The following is a 10,596-nucleotide window of genomic DNA, read 5'->3' as shown; positions in this document are numbered from 1 at the left end:
TAGATATTTAGACAGTTTCAGACATAGACATTGCCAGAAATTACATATTGTTTTATATTTGCTGCCTCATTTCTACAAGGATAGATGCTAGAAAAGCAGTATGTGAAAAGGGTCACATAGATTGCTGGATACCTTTAGACAGAGGGCGATCACAATGCAAACAGTGTATATGTAGCCCTGGTCACATCTTTTGTAGAGACTAAATGGAGAAATTTGCTTGCGTTTTCTTCTCCTAAAACCTTTTACCTTTGTACATTTAAGAGGACAAGGTCATGTAATAAGCCAAATACATTTTATTAGTTTTGGGAGGCTGCTATGCTTCAGCCATTGCTACTGGACAAGGGCTACCTTTGCAGAAACAGGTAGTGCAAACCAATAGAAGTTATTTTCTTAAGTTAAATAAGTGAAAATGGGGACCAAACATGCCCACGCAGGTATTCCAGCAGCTATAGGCTGTTTCTAAGCAGTGCAACATTTGATGCATTCCCGAAAGTCAAACATGATGTCCCAAATCTTGTTCTGGATCCAAAGAACACACCTTATAGATGGAGTTATGAATCCACTGCTAGTCTAGTAAATGTTTTAATAACATAGAAGCCTGAATTATCTCATTTATACAGAAAATCCTCATTGATGGCAGAGTGTAAAGGGCTCCCGGTTTGCTTCCTTCTTCTGCAAACCGGGAGGACTGGGGTATCTGCAGCAGGTGCAGACCCCTCAGCCTGCTCATGGCTCTGAGGGTGCACCTTTCTCCATGTCCCCATCTGGCTACACCCTGGGACCCCATGGTGGACTCCCACACTGTGACAAAATACTATCATACCCCTCTCCCCAGGGTCTGCCAGCTCCCAAAAGAGCTACATGCATACCTATGCCACAAACCTTACCATCCTTGATTTTGGTGTAATTCGAAGAACAGATCCCATTCAAGCAGTGAGTACTCTTTCCCACAACTTTTGTGGTCCCCAGTTCAGCCATTTATACTATATAACCCCATAAAAGCAAAGAAAAATCAGGAAAAAAAAATCAAGGCTACTTTTAAGAGATGTAAATATAAAAAATGCTGCAGATCAGTATTTATGGCTGGGCTTCGCGAACGAAGATTTGAGAAGGTTCTATCCACATTTGTTACAGGAACGTTGGTGACTTGTGAGGCCAATACGAGATAGACATGTCCGATTGCAAAAGGCACAGCAGAAAGACTCCTTAGATGGTGTATTCTGCAAAACACGGTTCTTTCTGCATTGCCTTTTCTCCTCAAGAGTGATCTTGCGTGTGTTCTCAAAGGAGACAGCAGCGTTATAGATGGGCAAAGAAAAATCAGGAAAAAAAAATCAAGGCTACTTTTAAGAGATGTAAATATAAAAAATGCCGCAGATCAGTATACCTGTAAGGAGATAAACACACTCCTTTTTTATCCAGTACTGATGCAAAGGAGTCCAGGGCTCTGACAACATAACCAGAAAGATTAGTTTGCTGCACTCCTGGTGGATCCATCTAGTTTGATATCTTTGACACTTAGTGGCATTTACTATATCCTGCACATCCCACTGTGTTAACAAGATAGAAACCAGTTGGTGATTCTTCCTGTTACTTATTAGGGCAATAAAGGTGTCAGCTGATGTGCACTGTGGTTGCACGACCATCTGTTCAGGAGTAAACAAGTCACTTGAACACTGGAATAAGCATCGAGAAGCTTTGTGTTACGGCTTCTGTAGTAAACCCTCCCACACAAAATGTAGTCACCATTTCAGACATTTCAAGATAACAGGCTGGCAACTGCTTCATTTATCCTGAATTTACCTGCCTACAATCACATCCTGAAGCAATTGTGTGTTTTGTAAGAGAAATGCTGCTGATTCCACTGGACAAACTCCTTCACAGATGGCACATGTTTAGCTACATTTATGCAGTTGATTGCCCCAGGATAAATTTTGTGCCAGCACACTTGCTCCCTGAGGATGTGTTTTTATTTTAGTGTTTTTATTTTTCTGGGTAGCTCTTGGAAACTGGTGTTACTTACTCTGTGATCAAAGGCTTGAAGAACTAACTAGGCTCTGTGGTGTTCCTTGAATGTAGTGTAAGAGCTGTAAAGAATTGCTCTGGGTTATTATGACAGTATTTTTTATAAATTTGAAACAAACAGAAAACAGCTTTCCCGTTTTTATAAAACTCTGTGGGTTCAATTTTTTTTCTTTGTATATTATGAAAAAACCCCAAATTTTATTGGATTTTCACAGTGTATGTAAAATAATTATTGTTAATAAAAAAAGAATGCATTTAGGTAAAAGATGATAAATTATGTTTAATTCTGCTCTTTTGTATAATGTGAAGTACATTTCACAGAAGAAAATAATTTTAAATTGAGCCATCAAAATGTTCTGTTCCATTTCAAAAGGGAACATACTGACATTGAAATGTTCCACTTAAAGAAATTATAAAATACTCATTTATCCTAAAACACATTTGGCACAATTCACTGTTTTCAAATTCTTTTGTAACTTTCCTAGACTTTCATTGTAGTCACAGACTACTTATTTTAAATGTAAAAATTATCTTTAATTTGGGTATTCTGGACACACAGTTTGTCCACCTAGAAAAAGGTTTTCTGTTTCTCTAGACTGTGTTTTGGCTCAGCATCTTTTTATTTCCTGACAGGCAAAAAAAACTGCATCCAGTTTGGATTCAGGTGTGGTATTTATTATTCATTACAGAATAGCATTGCTAGGATTCATGATAGGGCAGAATTATGATTTGACTGTCCATATTCCCACATCTTCCTCTCCCCTCTCTCCTAAGATCATTGTTAACTCTGAAACTCATGGGCCTGCAACTGCAAGTGAAGACTTATTTTAGCCGTGGAGGACATAATGGGGCAACTAGTAGCTTGAGCAACCAGTACCTTCAATGATTCCTGCAATAACTCTTTTTCAAGTATACATGTTTGGAACATATTCATTCTTAGTTTCCTATTAAAGTATCTTTTTTTTTGGGGGGGGGGGAGAAAAGATACTTTTTAATTTTTAAATCAAAGTATCTTAAAAAAAGAAATTATTATGACATATTAGTAAGGGTTTAAAATTATTGCTATAAAGACAGGAACTTAGTCATAGCCTGTCTAGAAACTGTTACGCTTTGTCTCTGTAGTTTTCCTTGCTTCTTTCCCATCTGAATACAATGCCATATTCTAAGTAATGACAGAGCATGTTGTTTTGATGCCTAGAACTTATTCCCTCCGTATCATTCCTTTCCTTTCCAAGTCCCTGTTCCAACTCCACCAGTCTTCACCTCACACTATGACTTCACAAACACAGTCCTTACAAATTCCTGTAGTTTCTTAAGGTTGCTGCATCTTGAAAGTCAGAAGGAAGATGGAGACTGAATCAGCTAGTGGTGACAGTGAATTCTTTTAGCCTGGAAACCAGCTCCTGTTTCACATTGTAGTGTCATTGCTTCCTATGCCTCCCTCAACAACTCCTTTTTTTTTTCACCAACACTTCTCACAGCTTTTCTTTTAATACTCTGTTGTTAATGGCAGCCTGTACATGTCAGAAGTGCAGGGCAGGAGGGGGAAGATTCCACGGTAAGTCTGAGATATTTATTTTCGTAGAAGCAGAGAAAGCAAGACATTTTGAAGTATATTTATGATGTATTTTCATCTAAGTTCTATTTTAGATATCCCCTTTTTTGCTACTTCTCTTGCCTTATGTACAATCTGTAACATCTCTCTTCACAGGTAAAAATTGAAATATGACTGCTCTTTGCTCTACTCCACTTCTGAATCAGTCTGTAGAGAAAGCAGGGGAAGAGGCAAAGGTCTTTTAGATCAGTTGTATTTTTTCCTGCCTTAGTTTCCTCTCTGCTTTCAAAAGCCTAGAGAATGGGGTCCATTAAGCACAGCATTGTCAGCCAGTCAAAGGAGGCGATTGTCCCACTCCGCTCTGCTCTGGTGTGGCCTCACCTCAAGTACTGTGTGCAGTTTTGGGTACCACAATATAAAAAAGACATTAAGCTATTAGAGACCATTCAAAGGAGGGCCATGAGGATGGTGAAGGGTCTGGAGGGGAAGCTATATGAGGAGCAGCTGAGGTCACTTGGTTTGTTCAGTCTGGAGAAGAGGAGACTGAGGGGAGACCTCATGGCGATCTTCAACATCCTCTTGAAGGGAAGCAGAGGGGAAGATACTGATCTCTGCAGCCTCATAACAAGTGACAGGTCTCAAGGAAATAGCATGAAGCTGAGTTGGAGGAGGTTTAGGTTGGATATCAGGAAAAGGTTTTACAGCCAGAGTGTGTTTGGACACTGGAACAGGCTCCCCAGGGAATTGGTCACAGCAGCATCTGGACAATGCTCTCAGACACAGACACTTAGTGTGATTCTTGGAGTGTCCTGTGCAGGGTCAGCAATTGGACTTAATGTACCTGGTGGGTCCCTTTCAAGTCAGAATATTCCATGATTTTATGACTCCTGTTCAGAAGCTGAACAGGAAAATAGTCAGGAACAGGAAGGAAAATGTGAATTCTGATTTTAATTCTAAAAGTAAAATTTTAATGATGAAAGATATATCTTTGTTTTTTAATTCAGTTTGCCCATCTCTTAAGAAAAGATAATTAATTTTTCAAATATTAACTCCATTTGTGATTCCTTCTTTCCTAGCTTTTCCCTCCTATGCTCTCTGTAACTGTTTTTGTCTGTCCCAGTGCAAATAAATAGATAAAAGAAGCAAGGATAGGAATACAGTTTGACAGCTCTTAGGTTCACACTGGGAAACGGAAATAGCAAATTTCATTTTTCATGGTGATGAAACACGTTGTCAGAGATTCTTCGTTCTCATAGATTGACAAAAAGCAGATAGGAGCAGTCCATGATGAGGTGACTTTAAGTATTTCTAAGGAATTCAGGAGCCTGTATTAAGTTATGGCTGTTTTAAGCTTGTAGCAACAGAAATATGATTAAAAGTGAATCCTTACCTTTGTAAATCTATGTCATTCTACTGATATGGGTGTGGCATTATACTTGGCTGCAGCAATTGTAATGCTTCTCCAGTCTGAAGTGCTGTGAGTCCATTGAAAATTGAGTCAATGAAGGAATAAGCCAACATAAAGCCAGTACCTTATCTTGAGACTTTTTTTTATTCATTTGTTTACTTGGAGGTTTGCTGTTTTTTTCCATTTCCAGGCTACCATATTCTTTTACTGATAGAGCCTTACCCAACTACTGAACAAAAAGAAAGACAGCATTAGCCACTGCAACAAAATTACAGGCTACAATGAAGAAATATGGCATTGCAGATAACATAAATTATAAATGCTGTTAATTCTGTGTGGCATTCACTCAGTGCCATGATAAACAGCGAACAACTCCACATCTGCCAGAATTGGTGTGTTCTCAATTGCTTAAGAACTTCATATCCACTTCCAAATGTTTTAGCGTTTGAAATGATGCTACATAAAATGTATGCCATCGGGCTAATATACCTAGTCTTTTGACAGAACTGATAGAATAGCAGTTCAAATTGAATATTCAGACTCTGTTTCTGCACAGTAGTTATAGCCTTGAAAATATTTCTGTGTGAATAATGTCCCCTATGTCCATGAGAGTTGTTTCTAACTCCTTCACATAATTTTTACTCTTACAGTACAGTAATTGTATAGTCTACCTCTTTAAAAACTGCTCAAATGCATTATTGTAATATATATGTATTCTTGTTACTTTTTTCTGTAAAAAGCTGAGAACATTTTTTTTTAAAAATTCTTGGCTATCTATTATAGTTATAAGAATATAATTGTTAACATGTCAAAATAAGTGTGAAAAATAGATTTACTTGTCATGCAGTTTGGCCTTTCAGTTGGTCATGAGCCATTGGTGTGATTAGGACAGGTGTATGTGAGTAGTAAGTCAGAGAAGTTCAAAGATTTGCAACATAGCCTTTTATGAGCTGATTTAAAGCAGGTGAAGATTCAGTTCAGCATATGAAATCACAAACTGTGAGGTATGTTTCTCATGTATTCTTATACCTTCACTCTTCTTTGCAACGTGAGCTGTCAGTATTTGCATATGCACAGTCATCATTTGTCTAAAGATAGCTCATCCAAGAATATATATGTAAAAATAAAGCAAATATGGGGTAAAATAGTTAAGAAAGCATTAGCACGATTTTATTTTAGATAGTGAAAAATAAGAACAAAACTAAAGCCAAATTCCCTCCCTCCCACTTCTTCCCGGTATCAACTTCACACCTGACTCATTTACCTCCTCCCTCTCCCCTGAGCAGTGTAGGGGGAACTGGGAATGGGGATCATGGTCAGTTCATCACACATTTTTTTGCTCCTTCTTCCTCTTCACACTCTTTCCCTGCTCCAGTGTGACATCCCAACCCATGGGAGACAGTCTTCCACAAACTTCTGCGCCATGAGTCCCTCCCATGGGCTGTAGTTCTTCATGAACTGCTCTAGCATGGGTTCTTTCAATGTGGTAGAGTCCTTCAGGAACACACTGGGTCCCCAAAGGGTTCCCAGGTTCTGTAAGGACACCTGCTCTGTTTTTTCCATGGGGTGACAGTGTCCTTTGGGCACATGCACCTGCTCCAGCATGTGGTCTTCCATGGGCTGGCAGTGGATATCTGCTCCACCATGGACCTCCATGGATGACAGCTGAACACCCTGCCTTGCCATAGTCTGCTCCGTGGGCTGCAGGGCAATATCTGCTCCAGCTCCTGTAACACCTCTTCTCTATTCTTCTTGCCTGACTTTGGTGTCTGCAGGACCATTTCTCTCAAATTTTCCCACTGCTTTCTCCTGTTTTTTTACCCTTTCTAGATATGTTATCACAGAGGCATTACCAACATTATTGATGGGCTCATCTTTTGCCAGCAGTAAGGCCATCTTGGAGCCAGAGGGAATTTGTTATCTGACATGGGGGCAGCTTCTGATGTCTTCTCACAAAAGCCCCTTTTATAACGTCTGCACTAGCAAAAACCTTGCCATGGAAATTATGTAAGATTAGCAAAAATAATTTCCTACACCGAAGTCAAAATAACATCATCACAACAACAAAGATGGACAAGTTACACACATTTCACCCCTTGTCTGTTCATTATCATCACAAAGAAAAAAAAAGTCCCCACAACTATTCTGCTCTCTGGGAGCGTTCAATTAATGTTTTGCCTGTTACCTCTCCCAATTATTGTCCTTGTCTCAAATTTTCAACTGCTCCACCTTGGTCAAGGACTGTGATGGGCTGACCTTGAATGGCTACCAGGTGCCCAAGAAGTCACTATAGGGGTCTCCTCCTGAGCAGGACGGGGAAGAAAATAAAATGAAAATCTTGTGCATCAAAATAAAGTCAGTTTAATGAAGAAGAGCAAAAGTCACACATGGAAGCAAAGGAAAACAAAAAAAATTATTCTCTACTTCCCAAGAGCAGGTAATGTCCAGTCACTTCCTGGGAAATAGGGCCTCAGCATTTGTAGCAGTTACTTCTGAATATGAACACCTTAATAACAAATACCTCCCTCCTCCTCCTTTCTCTTAGCTTTTGTTGCTGAAAACAACATCGTATGACATGGAATAACCTTTTGATCAGTTTGGATCAGCAATCCTGGATAAGTCTCCTGCCAAGGTCTTGCTCACAACCAGCCCACGTGACTTTGGAGCCGGAGTGAGGAGTGGTAGGAGAGGCAATCTTGTTACTATATGAGCACTGCTCAGGAATAACAGAAACAGACGTGTGATATCAATACCATCCTGGCTACAAAGCACTATAAGCATTGCTGTGGAGAAAGTTAATTCCATCCCATGCCAGTCACACCCTATACACGAGCATTCTGATTATAGTGAAAAGAACTTTTTATTTAAACTCTTATCTTTTAATTTAGATGAGACATAATTGTGAAAGAGAGTTGAAGTTGGGCTGAAAGAAGATAAGAAGAAAATTACTTGTTCATTTACTGTTGTGGCATTTGACAAGCAGAGTGGAATCCTCTGTATTTCTAGGAATCCTTATATATTGTATTGTATAGGACACTGAAAAAAATACACATAAAATATAAAATAAAACCACCAGAGTTTTCTGTGGGTCTTGTGCCAAGAATGGCTAGATACACCTTTACCAAGTTTTCAAAAGAATAAGTGGACCTCATAGAAAACACTTAATATCTTAAAATACATGTTAAAGTTATTTAAAATGTTTAAATTGTGTGAGAGGGAGTACATTTTTATGAAATCTACTTCTAACAAAATATTCCCCCATTATGTTTATATTTCTAGTACAAAACCACTTGCAGTTAGAACAAAAAGTTAATGATATAGATTAATGAAATCACAGGCTTTGATTTCTTGCTCTAGCAGACAAGACACTTCAGATTTTAGTCTGGTACATCTCAGTGGTAGTTCTGATATTACAATCATCCTCTGTAATGAGCCTTTTTGCGTAAAGCGAATCAGTGACAGGTCCTCCCTCTGATTAATGTTTGAAATACTGATTAGGTACGACGTATTGGATTTTTAAAAGCACCTACAAGTCTTCTAGAGATACCTAGTCATTTGTAGGGTAATAATCTAATCATTCATTCATTTCATCTTCCTAATAATATTGCATGTTTGTTCCCTAATTCCTGCTCTTGGAATTTTGAGCAATCTGTATAGAGATCCTCCAAATACATGCTGCAGTTTTCTTTCAGAGTCTCTGCCATCTCCAAAGACATCAACCAGTCATAAAAGATTTCTTCACCATCTCTTTTTTCAATATCTTTGTTTCCAGAAATATATCACTTACTGAGTAAGTGTCTTTCATTTCTGAAAGTTTCTCTTCTTCCGCTATCTATTCAGTGTCCATGTAATAACTGAGCCTCTTCTCCATCAAGGTGTTTGATATGATAATTATATCATATCAGAGCAAAAATTGGCATTAGACTTTCATGGAATCATGGAAAAAGTATTAATCAGTAACCTTATTTACTATAAGGTTATTAATTATAAATGTTGGGCTACTCATGTCTCCTTCCTGCCTACCCTCAGTTATGTCTCTGCACAAATTCATGACCATTTTGCAATTTATTTCTTGGTTCCTTTTGATTTATCACTATTATTCTCTTTGTAACAGTCATAGGATCCATGACAGTATTTTTATCTGAGAATTTTATCCGGTAACACAATGGTAACATAATGGTGTATGTTAAAAAATTTTTCATTGCTAGTTTTATGAGGAACATTACTGGGTATGTGGTGCAGGCCTGACTGCAGATTCATAGTCAAGTTTCCAGCAAACCATCATCTCTTATTTTCTTTTACTCTTTATCTTCTCCAAATTTTCTCTTTAAATTGAATACCAGTGCTTCAAATAAAGATGCAATATCATTCAGGACTTTTTCTCTCTAGTGTAATAAGCAATTCTTTCTAATCTGTGGGTTTGTATTTTTCTGTCTTAGCTAATGTTTTCACTATCTCTCAATTTAGAAACAAACAAACAAACAAACAAACAACTTCTTTGTTTTCTTAATTTATTTTCCTAAAAACTTAGATGCTAAATAATCCTAGATAAAATACATATTCTTTTACTATCCTAACACATGAATCTTTTAGTTAAATACATTTACATTAATGTTTTCTTTACAACCGTTTAGATTTTGAGTTCCTTTGACAGCACAATATGCAAATCAACCCTCTTGTCCTTTAATATATTTTTTCAAACCTTCATTCCACAATTTTGTAATTATATTCAAAATGGTACACAGTATTTGAAATTATACCTAATTTAGAAAAGCTATAGAAAAGTAGGGAGCTTTACCATATCATAGCATCCAGTAAAGCAAGCCATTTACATTCAAGTTGACTGGAAATGTAAAGGGTATTCTGCCTTTTTCAAATTTAAAATCTTTACTTTTCCTTTTTAAAAAAATAGATCAAAATAGTCTATATCACATAAATCATATGCAATACTGATTTTGCAGCAATGAACTTTCAAATCTAATTCAAAATGTGCAGGTCATATAAATTTAGATCTAACTTGTTTTATAGTAGCTTTATATATATAAATATATGTTTTCTAATTAACATTTTCTTAGGATGAAAAGATGTCAGTGAATTTTCATGTGTGTTTGAACACTGTTAAGGAACAGTTTTAACATTAATTTTATCTTCCTATGATTTTTAAAGCGGACAATTTGTTAACGCTTTCAACACTAATACTGGTCGAGAGTTTAGTTCAAGAAACAGTTTAGGTGAAAAACTAGGCTTTATATTTTGGTTTTGTTAATATCTGCTCTAGTCGTTTCCTTTCAGTTGAATAAATTCAGTAATGCTTTTCAAATGCAGAAGAAAGGATATAAAGAATTTAAGTAATTACAATACTTACAATTTTTCATGACATTCAGGCATTGAACCGCTCATTGTCAAACAGCAGACAATAACATGAGAAATGCCTGAGGCAAATATTCCTTGAAGGTGGCCTAAGGCTCTGCTCTAACTGTATGCCTGAGCTGCAGAAAATACTATATTGGTTTTTCAGCATTAATGTACTTCACATTTTCATATTGTGTAACATTGTGTGACAGAAAGAAACAAGTTTTTACAATAAAATCCCTTTCCAAATAATTTC

The 10,596-nt window shown here is 37.2% G+C and overlaps 1 long non-coding RNA gene across 6 annotated transcripts in view; it reads left to right on the top strand.

The window, feature by feature from the left end:
• Positions 1–3,336: 3,336 nt before the first annotated feature.
• The window catches only part of LOC108499940, a 44,871-nt gene continuing 37,611 nt past the window's right edge, over positions 3,337–10,596 (top strand). For 4 of the 6 annotated variants that reach the window (XR_001875704.1, XR_001875702.1, XR_001875706.1 and 1 more), the window contains exons 1-3: positions 3,337–3,440; positions 3,539–3,583; positions 7,534–7,669. This is a non-coding gene — a long non-coding RNA (uncharacterized LOC108499940). The remainder of the gene's footprint in view (positions 3,441–3,538; positions 3,584–7,533; positions 7,670–10,596) is intronic. The other 2 variants (XR_001875705.1, XR_001875703.1) reach the window with 1 other exon arrangement.

The sequence above is a fragment of the Lepidothrix coronata genome, unplaced genomic scaffold, assembly GCF_001604755.1.
Source record: "Lepidothrix coronata isolate B3197 unplaced genomic scaffold, Lepidothrix_coronata-1.0 Scaffold81, whole genome shotgun sequence".
NCBI lineage: Eukaryota > Metazoa > Chordata > Aves > Passeriformes > Pipridae > Lepidothrix > Lepidothrix coronata.
The sequence above is the reverse complement of the archived record's forward strand: the minus strand, read 5'-3'. Positions and strand labels throughout refer to the sequence as shown.